Source organism: Hibiscus syriacus, unplaced genomic scaffold, assembly GCF_006381635.1.
Source record: "Hibiscus syriacus cultivar Baekdansim isolate YM2019G1 unplaced genomic scaffold, ASM638163v2 tig00112285_pilon, whole genome shotgun sequence".
Classification (NCBI taxonomy): Eukaryota; Viridiplantae; Streptophyta; class Magnoliopsida; order Malvales; family Malvaceae; genus Hibiscus; species Hibiscus syriacus.
The window spans coordinates 3,743,292-3,761,390 of record NW_024063293.1 but is presented as its reverse complement, the minus strand read 5'-3'; the positions used below and the strand labels follow the sequence as shown (position 1 = coordinate 3,761,390).

General features: G+C 37.8%; 2 pseudogenes; both read right to left on the bottom strand.

The window, feature by feature from the left end:
* Positions 1 to 1,299: 1,299 nt before the first annotated feature.
* LOC120177318 lies at positions 1,300 to 8,694 on the bottom strand (annotated as a pseudogene).
* Positions 8,695 to 9,293: 599 nt separating this feature from the next.
* Positions 9,294 to 17,628, bottom strand: LOC120177317 (annotated as a pseudogene).
* Positions 17,629 to 18,099: the final 471 nt, after the last annotated feature.

Sequence of the window (18,099 nt, the reverse complement as noted above, 5' to 3'; positions counted from 1 at the left end):
GTTAAATATTCCTACAGATAGAGGTGGGTATACGGGCTACCCGCCCGTTTAGCCTGCGGGTTTTGACGATGCGGGCTTAAACGGAGCGGGCTAAAAAGCCCGCATTCATAAATAGTTTTGAATTTTAAGGCCCGCGGCCCGTCCATTTAACCCGCGGGCTAAACGGGCTTACCCGCGGCCCGTTTAATAAAAATAATTTTAAATTGTTTAAATGCAATAAAAAATAATGTTTTAACTTACTACACATTTAAAAATGATCGAGCAACTTGAAAAGGAATGTAACACCGTCAAAATAATAAATAATATTTAAATTTTATTTTAAATAGCCGGAAATGATTATAAAATAATATATTTTTTAATTTTTTAATCATTAATATATATATATAATGATATAATTACTTAAACTTAAATTAAAAAAACAATATTCACTTATATCACCAAATTGAAAAACAAATAAAACAATAACCACATTATACTTTTATAAAACATGATTATTCAAGGCTATAATATGAAGACACAGAAGTGTCTGAAAGCAGAAATTCAAACATAAAAATTCAACAAAGTCAAACATTATACAAATCTAACAAGAAAGTTGTCAAGTGTTCCTAATAATTGTATTTTATGGATACTTTAGAGAAATACTAAAACATAATATGAAAATATAAATAAAATACTTACAGTATAAGAGTAAATTTGAAAGATATAGTTATACTAAAATTGATAAAATATAAGTAATTAATTTGTTAAAATATATTTATTTTGTAAAAGTCTTTAAAAGTTGAAAAGTATGTTTTCAATTTTTTCTTTTACTTTTATTTCTTATTTTTAATCCAAATATTACGTGTCATGTGATATATTATTAGAATATCACGTGATTTTTTATAATTAAAGAACAAAATGGATAACATACTTCATGAAAAAAATAAAGGTCAAAATTAAATTAAAAAATCTTTAAATACCAAAATGATAATGATGTATATTTAAATGAAAAAAATATCAAGCAACGGTAAAATTATGACAAACGCCCTAATAAATTTAAGAACTACAATAGTTATAAGTAATATCATATTTATAGGTAATTTATTTTCTTTTTCTATAAAATTCTTTAAGTTTATTTTCTCTAAAATTTTATAAATTTTAAATTAAGCAGGCTTTAGCGGGTTTAACGGGTAGCCCGCGGTTATACCCATTAAACCCGCGGTAACGGCCGGGGCTAAAAAGCCCGCAATTTAAACGATCTTCAATTTTTGAGTCCCGAAGCCCGCACGGGTCGTGGGTTAAACGGGTAGCCCGCGGGCCTTAGCCTATATACCCAGCTCTACTTACAAAGCCCACAAACACTCCATCACACCCCAATTGCATCATCAACGCCGCATCAGTCGGCATCGCCACGTTTGTGACAAACTGCACAATCGGCAACCTCCCAAGTTGTTTCATCTGCATAACCAAATCATAGGGAGATTGGATTTTCTTAGCAAATGTAAAAACCTCGTCTTCATCCATGTTCCTAAGAACTTTGATATTACCCATCATGTATCTGACGTGCCTAACGGCTTCGATGATATTCTCGGTCCCGGCTTCACCTTTGGTCCGAATCATAGTAGCTCATTCTCTAATTCTCCGAAGCGCTTCCCCCAAATTTTGACACCCACAAACGAAAGTAATCCAAACATTATGTTTATTAATGTGGTTTTCTTCGTCAACAAGAGTGAGAACCTCGCTCTCTTCCACATAATCGATGCCAATGGCTTTAGGGATTTGGGCCTCGACAAAATAACCGATACGAGCTTTATGTTGAAAAGTCAAAGCATTAAATGGGGCGGCTGAATTTGATTCAAAGTTTGCTGCCAAATTGTTGAAAAATTATGGTACAATTGTCAAACAAAATTATTACGGCAGTTTTTGTTAAAAACAAAAATGATAAAATCATAAACTTTAGTCCCTAGACTTTAGGGTATTTATAAGATTAGTTATTAAGTTTCAACTATAAATACCATAGCTCATTTAGCTTCAAAATCATCCCAAAGCATTCTAGCTTTCTTCCAATACTAGAGAGAATTTAGAGAGTTTCTTAAGAGTTGTTTTCTCTTTTTTATCAAGAAAGAATTATCATTATTTTCTCCTTGGTCGATTGAGAGAAGTTGTAATTCCTATTTTCTCATAGTGAAATTCTTCTACCGTTGCCCGTGGTTTTTACCCTATATTATTTAGGGGTTTTCCACGTAAATTTTGTGTCTTCTTTATCTTCATTTTTATTTTCTCAAATTATCAGTTACGATTTTTCTCTATCCGATAGCCGTCTTCCGCAATAATTGGTATCAGAGCTAGATTAGAGTGTGTAATATCTGCTTATTGTCTTTGTGGTTGCCACCAAAAGGTGGATCCTCCAACATAAGAAAATAAGAAGTTATTACCCATTCTTTGAAGGTTCCAGAGAACTATTCACGATAGTGAAATAGTGGGAGCTATCCGTAAAAGAAGCTATGACAACAAAATTTGATATTGAAAAATTCAATGGGAGAAATTTCTCATTGTGGAAATTGAAGATGAAGGTCATCCTAAGGAAAGACGGTTGTCTAGCAGCTATCAGTGAAAGGTCGGTGGATTTCACAGATGACAACAAATGGATCGAAATGGACGGGAATCCTATGGTAAACTTTCATCTAGCATTAACAGATGAAGTATTGTCAAACATCGAGGAGAAGAAGACAGCTAAGGAGATATGAGATCATCTCACCAAATTGTATGAGGCCACATCGCTGCACAATAAAATTTTCCTTAAGAGGAAATTATACACTCTCCGGATGCCAGAATCTACTTCAGTGACGGAGCACTTAAACACGCTGAACACTTTATTTTCTCAACTTACATCCTTAAACTGTAAAATAGGAGAACAAGAACGTGCTGAACTTCTACTTCAAAGTCTACCGGAATCGTATGATCAACTCATCATCAACTTGACAAATAGTAATGTCACCAGTCTAGTCTTCGATGACGTTGCAGCTGCTGTTCTACAAGAAGAAAATCGGTGCAAGAACAAGGAAGACAGACAAGTAAATCTACAACAAGCAGAAGCATTGACAACGATGAGAGGGAGATCAACAGAACGTGGCCAAAGCAGCAGTCACAAACATAGTAGATCGAAGTCGAGGAGTAAGAAGAATTTAAAGTGTTACAACTGTGGAAAGAATGGTCACTTGAAGAAGGATTGTTGGAGTCTAAATAAAAACTCCAATCCACAAGGCAATACCGCAAACACTTCAGATGATGGAAATGCTCTATGCTGTGAAGCGTCAACCACCGTGGAAGGAAGAAAACGATTTGCAGATATATGGCTCATTGATTCGGGAGCAACATATCACATGACCTCAAGAAGAGAATGGTTCCATCATTATGAACCTGTCTCAGGAGGATCTGTTTATAGTTGCAATGATCATGCCTTAGAGATCGTTGGTGTGGGAACCATCAAATTGAAGATGTATGACGGAACAATTAAAGTTGTTCGAGATGTGCGACACGTGAAAGGCCTGAAGAAAAATTTATTATCCTACGGATTGTTGGATAATAATCCAAGCAAGATTGAAACACAGAAAGGAATCATGAAGGTGTTCCGTGGAGCGCTTGTGGTGCTGAAAGGCGAAAAAATAGCTGCAAACTTGTACATGCTGAAGGGAGAGACTTTGGTAGAAGCAGAAGCCTCTGTTACCTCATGTAGTTTAGATTCGGCAATGCTATGGTATCAGAAACTTGGACACATGTCAGAACAAGGAATGAAAGTCCTTGTGGAGCAAAATCTACTTCCAGGCTTAACAAAGGTATCACTTCCTTTGTGTGAGCATTGCATAACAAGTAAGCAGCACCGGTTGAAATTCAACACATCAAATTCTAGAGGCAAAAGTGTTCTAGAATTGGTTCACTCTGAAGTATGGCAAGCACCAGTTACATCCCTAGGCGGAGCAAAATACTTTGTCTTATTTATTGATGACTACTCCAAGAGATGTTGGGTGTACCCTATTAAGAAGAAGTCAGATATGTTTTCCACTATCAAAAACTTCAAAGCGCGGGTGGAACTTGATTCTGGAAATAAGATCAAGTGTTTCAGAACAGATAATGGAGGAGAATACACAAGCGAAGAATTTGATGACTTTTGTAGAAAAGAAGACATCAAAAGACAGTTCACAGTGGCGAACACTCCTCAACAAAATGGAGTGACAGAGCAGATGAACAGAACCTTGTTAAAAAGAACAAGAGCAATGTTGAAGGATGCAGGCCTAGAAAAATCATTCTGGGCAGAAGCAGTCAATACCGCCTGTTATTTGGTGAATCGAGCTCCATCAACTACAATAGAGCTGAAGACACCAATGGAGACGTGGACTGGTAAACCAGCTGATTATTCAAACCTCCATGTATTTGGAAGTATTGTGTACGTGATGTACAACTCCCAAGAAATCTCAAAGCTGGATCCAAAATCCAGGAAATGCAAATTCTTGGGATATGTTGATAGAGTCAAGGGGTATCGCTTGTGGGATCCCACTGCCCGCAAAGTGATCATCAGCAGGGATGTTATCTTTGTAGAAGATAAACTACAAAGAAAAGAAGACAATGATAGCACTGAAAAGTCAGAGACTACACAGATACATGTGGAAAATGAGGTTGAACAAGGAGATTCTTCTGAAGCATAACCATCACATGATGAACAAGAACCAGAGAGTTCTGAAGCTCCAACAACTTGTCAATCAGATCGTGTGAGAAGGCGTCCCAATTGGCACTCAGATTATGTTATAGAAGGTAATATTGCATACTGCCTTTTAACAGAGGACGGTGAGCCATCAACATATCAGGAGGCAATAAACAGCTCAGATGCTTCACTGTGGATGATGGCGATGCAAGAAGAAATCGAATCCCTTCATAAAAATAATACATGGGACCTTGTGCCACTACCACAAGGAAGGAAGCCAATTGGTAACAAATGGGTCTTCAAAATCAAGCGAAATGGTGATGATCAAGTTGAGAGGTATCGTGCAAGACTGGTGATCAAAGGATATGCTCAAAAAGAAGGTATTGATTTCAATGAAATTTTTTCTCCTGTGGTTCGACTAACAACAGTTCGAGTAGTTTTGGCAATGTGTGCTACATTGAACTTACATCTAGAGCAACTAGATGTTAAAACAGCTTTTCTTCATGGAAATCTTGAAGAAGAGATTTATATGCTCCAGCCTGAAGGTTTTGAAGAAAAAGAAAAGAAGAACTTGGTTTGCAGGTTGAACAAATCTCTGTACGGTCTAAAGCAGGCACCGAGGTGTTGTATAAGAGATTTGATTCCTTCATTATGTGACTTGGATACAACAGACTTAATGCAGACCCTTGTGCTTATTTCAAGAGGTCTGGTGATAACGATTTTGTTATATTGCTGTTGTATGTGGATGACATGTTGGTTGCAGGACCCAACAAAGATCATATTGAAGAATTGAAGGCACAACTGGCTAGGGAATTTGAAATGAAGGACTTGGGATCAGCAAACAAGATTCTAGGGATGCAAATTCACCGAGACAGAAGTAATAGGAAGATTTGGCTTTCACAAAAGAATTACTTGAAGAAGATCTTGTCACGATTCAACATGCAAGATTGTAAGCCAATTTCTACCCCTCTTCCTATTAACTTCAAATTATCCTCCAGTATGAGTCCTAGCAGTGAAGAAGAGATGATGGAGATGTCTCGAGTACCGCATGCATCAGCAGTGGGAAGTTTAATGTTCGCTATGATATGCACAAGACCAGACATTGCACAAGCAGTGGGAGTGGTTAGTTGGTACATGGCGAATCTAGGAAAAGAGCATTGGAATACAGTAAAGAGGATCCTGAGATACATCAAAGGGACCTCAAATATTGCATTATGTTACGGAGGATCAAACTTACTTATCAATGGGTATGTTGATTCTGACTATGCAGGGGATTTGGATAAAAGCAAATCTACTACAGGATATGTGTTCAAAGTTGCTGGTGGAGCTGTTAGCTGGGTTTCAAAATTGCAGTCAGTTGTGGCTACATCCACAACAGAAGCAGAATATGTAGCAGCTACACAAGCCAGTAAAGAAGCAATTTGGTTGAAGATGCTATTGGAGGAGGTTGGGCACAATCAAGAGTATGTCTCTCTGTTTTGTGACAGTCAAAGCACCTTGCATCTAGCAAGGAATCCAACATTTCATTCAAGGACAAAGCACATACGAGTTCAGTACCACTTCATTCGTGAAAAGGTGGAAGAAGGGACAGTAGATATGCAGAAGATGCATACCAAAGACAACGTAGCAGATTTCATGACGAAAGCGATCAACGATGATAAATTTATGTGGTGTCGATCCTCCTGTGTCCTGTCAGAAACGTAAGCAACATGAAGGTACAAGGTAGAAAGAATGGTGTGAAGATATGATTGTTCAAATCAAATCTTCAAGTGGGAGATTGTTGAAAAGTCAAAGCATTAAATGGGGCGGCATAGGGCGGCTGAATTTGATTCAAAGTTTGCTGCCAAATTGTTGAAAAATTATGGTGCAATTGTCAAACAAAATTATTACGGCAGTTTTTGTTGAAAACAAAAATGATAAAATCACAAACTTTAGTCCCTAGACTTTAGTGTATTTATAAGATTAGTTCTTAAGTTTCAACTATAAATACCCTAGCTCATTAGCTTCAAAATCATCCCAAAGCATTCTAGCTTTCTTCCAATACTAGAGAGAATTTAGAGAGTTTCTTGAGAGTTGTTTTCTCCTTTTTATCAAGAGAGAATTATCATTATTTTCTCCTTGGTCGATTGAGAGAAGTTGTAATTCCTATTTTCTCATAGTGAAATTCTTCTACCGTTGCCCGTGGTTTTTACCCTATATTATTTAGGGATTTTCCACGTAAATTTTGTGTCTTCTTTATCTTCATTTTTATTTTCTCAAATTATTAGTTGCGATTTTGATCTATCCGATAGCCGTCTTCCGCAACACTTTAGCCATGATGGGTAGAGGTGGGTATACGGGCTACCCGCCCGTTTAGCCCGCGGGTTTTGACGGTGCAGGCTTAAACGGAGCGGGCTAAAAAGCCCGCATTCATAAACGGTTTTGAATTTTAGGGCCCGCGGCCCGTCCATTTAACCCGCGGGTTAAACGGGCTTACCCGCGGCCCGTTTAATAAAAATAATTTTAAATGCAATAAAAAATAATGTTTTAACTTACTACACCTTTAAAAATGATCGAACAACTTGAAAAGGAATGTAACACCGTCAAAATAATAAATAATATTTAAATTTTATTTTAAATAGCTGAAATGATTATAAAATAATATTTTTTTAATTTTTTAATCATTAATACATATATATATATAATGATATAATTACTTAAACTCAAATTAAAAAATAATATTCACTTATATCACCAAATTGAAAAACAAATAAAACAATAACCACATTATACTTTTATAAAACACGATTATTCAAGGCTATAATATGAAGACACAGAAGTGTCTGAAAGCAGAAATTCAAACATAAAAATTCAACAAAGTCAAACATTATACAAATCTAACAAGAAAGTTGTCAAGTGTTCCTAATAATTGTATTTTATGGATACTTTAGAGAAATACTAAAACATAATATGAAAATATAAATAAAATACTTACAGTATAAGAGTAAATTTGAAAGATACAATAATACAAAAATTGATAAAATATAAGTCATTAATTTGTTAAAATATATTTATTTTGTAAAAGTCTTTAAAAGTTGAAAAGTATGTTTTCAATTTTTTCTTTTACTTTTCTTTCTTATTTTTAATCCAAATATTACGTGTCATGTGATATATTATTAGAATATCACGTGACTTTTTATAAGTAAAGAACAAAATGGATAACATACTTCATGAAAAAAATAAAAGTCAAAATTAAATAAAAAAATCTTTAAATACCAAAATGATAATGATATATATTTAAATGAAAAAAATATCAAGCAACGGTAAAATTATGACAAACGTCTAATAAATTTAAGAACTACAATAGTTATAAGTAACATCATATTTATAGGTAATTTATTTTCTTTTTCTATAAAATTCTTTAAGTTTATTTTCTCTAAAATTTTATAAATTTTAAATTAAGCGGGCTTTAGCGGGTTTAACGGGTAGCCAGCGGTTATACCCATTAAACTCGCGGGTTTAACGGTCCGGGCTAAAAAGCCCGCAATTTAAACGATCTTCAATTTTTGAGGCCCGAAGCCCGCACGGGTCGCGGGTTAAACGGGTAGCCCGCGGGCCTTAGCCCATATACCCAGCTCTATTGATGGGGATAGTCACAGCCTACTTGATTTCCTTGATGAGTTGTGGGTCACTCATCCACACCACATTGCCTTGAGCTTAGATATCGGCGGGGACTCGTTCAAGAGCCATGATGGCGCAAGTTTTGGCTTCTTCGGCAATTCGAGCCTGTTTAACGTTGACGACGTCCATAATCACCCTGCTACAAAGAAGATAGTTGAGCCATGATAGTTTGCTGAAATCTTATATATATTTAATTAAATTAAAAAATTAAACTTTAGTGACTAAATAAGAGTGAGAAGATAGCTGAGCAATGAATGGTGTAATTTACCTAAAAAATAAATAACATATTTTTAATGTGCCACTTGTCGTTCTCGTAGAGTTCCACGTCACTTTCCGTGACGGAAGTGGGTGAACATGTTAACAGAAAAAATATCATATATGAAATCAAGATTTTTTAAATATTATGTATGAAACTGAGAATCGGATATAATTCATGTATCAATGGGGTAATTAACCCTTTTCGTTTTGGGCGAATATGGACCCGAATTGGATAATGAAACCCGGATTCTTTAATCTCTCTCTCTGTAGAATATGGTCTTGAAAAGTACGTTTTCTTATTTGGATATCTGGCCTCTGCCGCCTTCTCTAATTGTTTCCGCTAAAACTTCATTCTTTACTATAAAATTTATCAGAGTAAGAAAAACATGTTTTTTATTTAAATAATATCTTTAAAGATTATAAATTTAAGGATTATTACATTATAATTATATTTTTATTACATCTCAATTATGATCTTTTGTGACATATCTCCTCCCTACTTCTCTTTCGATCCCGATCACCTTATATGACTCTCAACCCTTCGATTGAGCAGTCTTCACTCTCCAACCATCTTAAAGGTTTCGTATTTTCATATCATATTCAAAATTATCCAATTTAATTATGATTAGTGACTACTTAATTTTCTGTTATAATCTCAGCAATGAAAAAAACATGTACGTGGTGCCCGAATTGTATGTTTGATGCATGAAAAAAAAATGTAGAATGTTTCATTGAAAAAAATTTCTTGTTTTCTCAGAACAGCCATTTGTAGGTAAACCTAAGAGGAAAGACTGTGTAACCTTTGGCTAATGGAAAGAAAATGGAGTATCTTATAAACAAAACCATTTGATTCTAAAACTCCAACTATGATGCATATGATAACAAATATTGCTGCAGATGTTTTGTTCTCCTTTTGTTCTTCAACTTCCGGAAGGTGCACAACTCGATTTGCCGGATTCTTTCCCTGCTTACACCCATCGACTCCCCGATTTCTTGCAACGTTTTCATCCTGCCGTCTTCCATTCCAAACCTCCATCAGATCACCTGCCTCTCTCTTGGACTCAAACTGTCCAACACCTTCTCCAGATCCTTCTTCATGAACTCCTTCAGCAAGATATCTTCTGTCGAATCTGCTTCGGGGTCTGCAATTACTTCTTGGACAAGATTTAGCATAGTTCCATCAGATATTGGCAATAAATTGGAATGCAGTAACGATGACAGGTTAATAACGGGAAAAAGAAATGGTAATTGCTGCATATGACATAGACGAACCGATGGTTTAAGATTTTGGTTAATCCCAAACTTCTGGTTGAGCGATCTCGGAGCCTTCGGTGTGAGTAGAACAGCAGTGAGCCTCTTCATGGAGAGCCCTGTTGCCTGTGCAACTTCTTCATTGTTAGGCTGTCTTCCATTTTCACTGTACAGCTGCTTTCGTGCTTCCTTCACTCTATATGTTGCCTCAACCATGTGAAACTGTAAATCATATTAAGGTAATCAGTAGTACGTTATTTATCGTAGACACTAGAAAAGGGCGAGAATTTAGGACCGGAACAGTCTAGAACTTACCGGCAAGCGAATTGTTCTCGACTGATCTGAGAGTTACTTCCGTACAGCTTGCTTAATCCACCAATGGGCATAAGTTGAGAACTTGAATCCTTTCGAAGTAAGGCCTCGACATCCTTCCTGCGAGTGAACCGTACAAAATTTAGACACTAAAATCATGAGCCCAACTTGTTCAGATGCACGAAAGAAATCACAAGCACATACCTGGACAAGATCTTGGAGATTCATTCCGGCTCCTTGATAATTTTTTGCAATCGAAATAACGAGCCGTATATTGCTTTTAACCATTTTGTCCTTGCAAAGTGTGCCGTAATTTAAGCGTTGCCTCAGGGTCCTCCGGTCAACTCCAGCAGCAGCAGCCCACTGTGTAAAGTTGGTGGTCGTCCACATCGCTCTGCAAGTTCCTCCTGGAGGCTTTCCAGTTTCAGGAAGTCCTGAAATCATCGATAAGAGGGCAAATTTACGTACAAAACAAATAAGACTAGCTTTACCTGAAGTTCTCCCTAAGAGTCCTAGTTTACCTATATGCCAGTCGATTCATCATACCTGTATTCCTTCCGACAATTTTATTTCTTCGTTGGCAGTGAGAAGCCTGGAAGTACTAGTAGTCCCTCTCAGGTAGCGCAATGGATCAGAGTGTTGAAAGTATTAAAATAGTTTTTATGTTTGGTAACCAATTTTGAAAAAATGGTTTTCAAAGTTTGGTAAATGTTTCTTTGAAAATGGTTTTCAAAGTTTGGTAAATGTTTCTTTGAAAAATAGTTTTTCAAAGTTTGGTAGATGTTTGTTGAAAAATGATAATGGGATAATCACAATTAATACCTAGGCTTTAGGGTATTTACAAGATTAAGTCCTTAAGTTTCAACTATAAATACCCTAGCTCATTTAGCTTCAAAACCATCCTAAAAATCATTTCATTCTCCCAATACTAGAGAGTTTTCTTGTGAGTAGTGAGTATTTTGTAAACACTTGTAAATTTTCTCTCTTAGTAAAAGATCTGCAGCAGTCCGGAGATGTAAGCACAATTGGCTGAACTCCGTTATCAATTTCGGGTATTATTTTTCCGCTTTTATTTTGCATTCTAACTAATCTGGTTATAGGGAAATTACTTGTACTTGGTTTATTTCTCAACAACTGGTATCAGAGCTTTTGGTTGTGAATTCTGTCAATTTTTGCGGGGTTACTATTCGGTTTACTATTCACATGAATAGTGAATTTCGTGAATAGTGAATTCGGTCGGCGATACGAGTTTGTCGACGGAGGTGTTCTAATACACGGCGTTTCGCGGAAATTGTCAGAAACGATCCAAATGAAGCCAGATTCGAGTGGGAGCGATGGCTGCAGACGAAGGGAAGGTGAAAATTGAAAAGTTCGATGGTGCGGACTTTGGATTTTGGAAGATGCAAATTGAAGATTTTCTATACCAGAAAAATCTATATCAACCCCTCTCAGGAAAACAACCAGAGGGCATGAAGAATGAAGACTGGGCTCTTCTCGACAGACAAGCCCTCGGAGTTATCCGACTGACGTTATCCCGCAATGTTGCTTTCAACATAGCAAATGAAAAGACCACGGCGGGTTTTATGACGGCTCTCTCCAGTATGTATGAGAAGCCATCAACCTTAAACAAAGTTCATTTGATGAGGCGATAATTTAATTTGCGGATGACGGAAGGGGCATCGGTGGCACAACACCTAAATGAACTCAACACAATCACAACCCAGTTGAGTTCAGTGGAAATTGAATTTGATGATGAAGTTCGAGCTTTAATTCTCTTATCATCTTTACCAGATAGTTGGAATGCTACTGTTACAGCAGTCAACAGTTTGTCGGGAAACAACAAATTAAAATTCGACGATGTTCGGGATCTGGTACTGAGCGAAGAAATTCGACGGAGAGAATCGGGTGAAGCATCAACCTCCTCAACCTTGCACGCGGAGTCCAGAGGGAGAACTTCAGAAAGAAATTCAAATCGTGGCAGATCGAAATCCAGAAGGGGAAAATCAAGAGCAGGAAATAAAGATTTTACCTGTTATAATTGTGGCAAGAAGGGCCACTTCAAAAGAGATTGCCGAGCACCGAAGAAAAATACCGGCGCACAGGAATCTGCTAACATGACGGAGGAGACAGGTGATGCTATGATTTTAAGCGTCAACAGTTCGATTGAATCATGGATTTTGGATTCAGGGGCATCTTTCCACTCCACGCCATGCCAAGAAATCATGGAGAACTATGTCAGTGGTGATTTTGGGAAGGTTCATCTTGCTGATGATGAAACCTTGAAGATCGTTGGAAAAGGAGACATCCGACTAAAGCTGCCAAACCAGACCACCTGGAAGCTGACAGGAGTGAGACATATTTCTGGTCTCAAAAGAAATTTGATTTCTGTAGGACAGCTTGATGGAGAAGGATACAATACAACCTTTTCAGGCTGTGAATGGAAGATTACCAAATGAGCACTCGTCATTGCTCGTGGTAAGAAGACTGGTAGTCTCTATGTAACCTCAAATTTAGAGATTATCATTGCAGTAGCAGATGTTGATGGAAAATCAAATCTATGGCACCAAAGGCTTGGCCATATGAGCGAGAAAGAAATGAAGATACTTCTGTCAAAAGGGAAGCTGCCATATCTAAAGAATGTAGATGTCGGACTATGCGAGGATTGCATCTTTGGAAAACAAAAGAAAGTCAGTTTTGCAAAGATTGGCAAGACACCCAAGGCAGAAAGGTTAGAATTGGTTCATACTGATGTATGGGGACCATCCCCAGTTCCATCTCTTGCAGGCTCACTATATTATGTCACCTTCATCGATGATTCAACAAGGAATGTGTGGGTTTATTTTCTGAAGAATAAATCAGAAGTCTTCGATACCTTCAGAAAATGGAAGGCCATGGTGGAAAATGAGTCTGGTTTAAAAGTCAAGCGGTTGAGGTCTGAAAATGGAGGAGAGTACAGAGATAGTAGATTCAGAGATTTCTGCGCAAACAATGGGATCAAGATGGAGACAACAGTTCCCATAACACCGCAGCAGAATGGCGTAGCAGAGCGCATGAACAGAACTCTGAATGAACGTGCCAGAAGCATGAGGATACATGCCGGATTGCCCAAATTTCTATGGGCTGAAGCTATCAACACTGCAGCTTACCTGATCAACCGTGGGCCCTCAGTTCCTTTGGGTGGTGGAATACCAGAGGAAGCTTGGAGCAAGAAAGAAATAAACCTTTCACACTTAAGAGTGTTTGGTTGTATTTTTTATGTACACATAAACTCTGCTGAAAGAAGTAAACTTGATGCCAAGTCCAACAAATGAGTATTTGTTGGTTACGGTGGTGATGAGTTTGGTTACTGGTTTTGGGACTACGAAAATCGGAAGATCATTAGAAGCAGAGACGTCATTTTCAATGAAAATGTGATGTACAAAGACAGGACAACCGCAGAATCAAGTAATACCGAAGCCGAAACAAAGGAATTTGCTGAGCTCGAGGAGATTTCTGGAAATGATGTTCAGATCAGTCCTGAAGCAGTTCAAGAGGAAGAACCAGGCACACCAGAACTAAGACGCTCCTCCAGAATTCCTAAACCAACCCAACGATATTCTCATTCTTTGCATTACTTGTTGCTGTCTGACAATGGTGAACCAGAGTGCTATGATGAAGCAATGCAAGTGGAGGATTCAGTCAAGTGGGAGTCTTCCATGAAAGATGAGATGGACTCGCTTTTATCAAATCAGACGTGGGAATTAGCTGAATTACCACCAGGAAAGAAAGCGCTTCACAACAAGTGGATTTACAGGATCAAAGAAGAGCACGATGGGAGAAAACGCTACAAAGCGAGATTGGTTGTCAAGGTTTTAAGCAAAAAGAAGGTATTGACTACAATGAAATTTTCTCTCCAGTCGTGAAACTGTCTACAATCAGACTGGTGTTAAAAATTGTAGCTGCAGAGAATTTACATCTTGAGCAGTTAGATGTAAAGACAGCTTTCCTTCATGGTGATTTATAGGAAGAAATCTATATGAGGAAGCCAGAAGGCTTCATAGAGGCAGACAAGAAAAACCTGGTATGCATATTGAAGAAGAGCTTGTATGGTTTAAAACAAGCTCCTAGACAGTGGTACAAGAAGTTCGATAGTTTCATGAGTAGCAGTGGTTTTACCATATGCCAAGCAGATCATTGTTGCTACATCAAGAGGTTCAACAATAGCTTCATTATTTTATTGTTGTACGTTGATGACATGCTCGTTGCAGGCTCAGACATGCAAGAGATTATAAACTTGAAGCAAAATTTGTCAAAGCAGTTTGCTATGAAGGATCTGGGCACTGCAAAGCAGATTCTTGGGATGAGGATCAAGAGAGACACAATGTCAGGGACTTTGATATTATCACAGGCTGAGTACATCAACAAAGTACTCTCCAAGTTCAACATGCAAGATGCTAAACCAGTAAGTACACCTTTAGGTGTTCATTTTAGACTCTCCAAAGAACAGTCACCAAAGACGAAGGAAGAACGTGCACACATGGTGAAGGTGCCGTACGCCTCAACAATTGGAAGTCTGATGTATGCCATGGTTTATACCAAACCAGATATTGCTCAAGCAGTGGGACCTGTTAGCAGGTACATGAATAATCCGGGCAAGGTACACTGGGAAGCAGTCAAATGGATCCTCAGATATCTACGGGGTACCACAAACAAAGCACTTTGTTTCAAAGGTGGAGATACGATACTGACAGGCTATGTAGATGCTGACTTAGCTGGAAATGTTGACATCAAAAGAAGCACTACAGGGTATGTCTATACTCTAGGAGGAACCGCAGTGAGTTGGGTTTCTCAACTACAGAAGATAGTTGCTCTCTCCACAACTGAAGCAGAATATGTCGTTGTTACAGAAGCTAGCAAGGAGATGGTTTGGCTCCAAAGTTTCTTGGAAGAGTTAGGCAAGAAACAAGATAACAATGTCTTGTATTGCGACAGTCAAAGTGCTATACATCTAGCAAAGAATCTGTCTTTTCATTCCAGGACAAAGCACATACAATTGCGATATCATTTTATCCGGTCTCTTCTGAAGATGAGATTTTGAAACTTGAAAAGATCAGTGGAGCTCAAAATCCGGCAGACATGTTGACAAAGACGGTGACTACAGACAAACTGAAGTTGTGTTCAACTTCAGTTGGCATGCTAGAGTAACAAGACTAGAAAAGCTGTTGCATTGATCAAGGTGTGAAGACAAATTAAAATCAGTCTTCAAGTGGGAGATTGTTGAAAGTATTAAAATGGTTTTCAAGTTTGGTAACCAACTTTGAAAAAATGGTTTTCAAAGTTTGGTAAATGTTTCTTTGAAAATGGTTTTCAAAGTTTGGTAAATGTTTCTTTGAAAAATAGTTTTTCAAAGTTTGGTAGATGTTTGTTGAAAAATGATAATGGGATAATCACAATTAATACCTAGGCTTTAGGGTATTTACAAGATTAAGTCCTTAAGTTTCAACTATAAATACCCTAGCTCATTTAGCTTCAAAACCATCCCAAAAATCATTTCTTTCTCCCAATACTAGAGAGTTTTCTTGTGAGTAGTGAGTGTTTTGTAAACACCTATAAATTTTCTCTCTTAGTAAAAGATCTGCAGTAGTCCGGAGATGTAAGCACAATTGGCTGAACTCCATTATCAATTTCGGGTATTATTTTTCCGCTTTTATTTTGCATTCTCACTAATCTGGTTATAGGGAAATTACTTGTACTTGGTTTATTTCCTAACACAGAGTAGTCTATATCTTGTAATGCACCACACAATTTTCTATTGGTAGAACCAGACTTCACAGAAACCATGTTGTCGACAGAACCCTTTTATGCTGCTCTTGTTCTTTAGCTTTTCGTTCGGTTTGGTGCATTGACCTCACTGCTATACTACCGGATAATTGTTCCTTAAGAAGTTTAAGTTCATCACTCGTGAACTCTAGCTCATCAGATTCCTTTGTGGAGTTCTGCTCCAATTCTTCTTCTTCCAGTTCAAGTTCTTCTGAGGGAGAATCTCCAACAATACCGGCCATCTCTGCTTCGGTAAACAGAGCCCACTTGGATATCAAACTGTCAGTTGCAGATGACCCTGAAGATTTCATTTCTATTTTTTAACCATAACGGCAACATCCTTAGCAACCTTAGCAGCTGCTCGTGCAAGAGCCACTGCTTTGGCAGCTGCAGCAGCAATTACAGCCTCGTCACTCGTAAGAAGATTTTCAGTTGCTAAAGTTGCCCCAAAGCTTGCCTACAGATAACGAATTGTCTAACTCGTAACTAAAATGCACGATATTCATATATAATATGAAGTTTACTCGAACTTTACAGGCTCGTAGTCTAGCATGATATTCGTATAAAATGGATGATGAATAAAGTTCACCTAGCATAACGAACTAGAGGAACGAAGAAAATATGTCTATTTTAGAAATGCAACGGTAAACACCCCACGATTTTCCGATCCGATTATCAACATCATAACCTCGAAACTAACAAGACTGACCTCAGAGGGTGAACCAGTTGCCCCTATATATGTCCATGGTCTATCTGTCACAACCGAATTGGAATGAGCTTTAAAAGGCAGTAATCTTAGCTTCTGTACATCAAGAACCGCGGTTGTTGTTGTCGATGAAGTGGTCGATACAACACAGTGATCCCGTAAACAAATAGATTCTTTATGTTTTGATGCAGGTTCAGCCAAGAAATCATGAAAAAACAAATAATGCCAGGCGGTACCATAACCAATTAGGACAAAGAGAATACAAGAAACATTCAAAGCCAATGAAGTTCTAACGTTTTATGTTTAATAATTATATGAGTGACTATGCAAAACATTACGAACCACAAAGCTTTATCCAAGGAGCAGTCATGAAGTGAGGCTGATAAAGTTACAAACATATGAATGACAAGCACCAAAGGTAACAAATATCAATCCACTAAACTTCAGAGCACCAGCAAACGCTTCGGTTGGCATAACTTGCGTCCTTACAGAAGTGACAACGCCGCAGTAAACTCTCGCTTGGCTCGGATAAAGAAGGGCGACTACCGTATACGGAAATACACAAAATCTGGTAAATCTGATCTGAATTACAGTAGAAACGAAAGGGCATTTGCCACCAGACCATGTAAACTCATCAGATTAACTACAACACACCCTTCATAGTTGTATGTGACATGAATTCATTGACTTAGTGGCATTGAAATCACAAGAAAAATAAAGAAAACAAATGAACTTGAAACAAATACTACTAAGTGGCATTGAGAAGCCACTAAAAACTATCACAAATAAAACCCATTTTAGTTCTAAATTTGGATAATCTAAAGCTTATAGCTTTCAATCCAGAAGAATACTATTGTTGTACCACCTCCAGATCTTCTCCGGAGATCACAACCCCGCTGTCATATCCTCCACCTAATGAGCCCTGAGGTCTCCAAAGTTCTTCGAAGCCTTTGGAGCTCCACATTCTCCGGACCCGGAATGGCTACAGCCCCTTGACATGACCACTGACTGACCTACATGACATGTCATAATTAAATCTGCCAACTAACAACAGTATCTACAGGCGATTTGACCAAACTGACACCCTTTAACCGAATATCTCCCTTTTTAGCACTGTTTGTTCTATATTTCCCGAAGTGGCACCATTTCGGCTGAGGTGGCGAAAGGCGCATCCCCGGGGACGCGCTTTACCTGGTTTTACGCTGAGTTGGATGCCACGTGTGAAAGGCTCATCCCCGGGGATGCGTTTTTCATTAAATGTCTTAAATGCCCATCCGATTTTTCCCAACTACCCCTCCTCCTCCCCCTATATAAACCCCCTCAACCCCCCTCATTCTTCACACCAAAATCATCTTCTCATTTTTTATATAACTCAAATTCTCCAAATCTTTGAGTTTTAAATTTCTTATTAGTGGTAATAAATTTATTTTTCAGT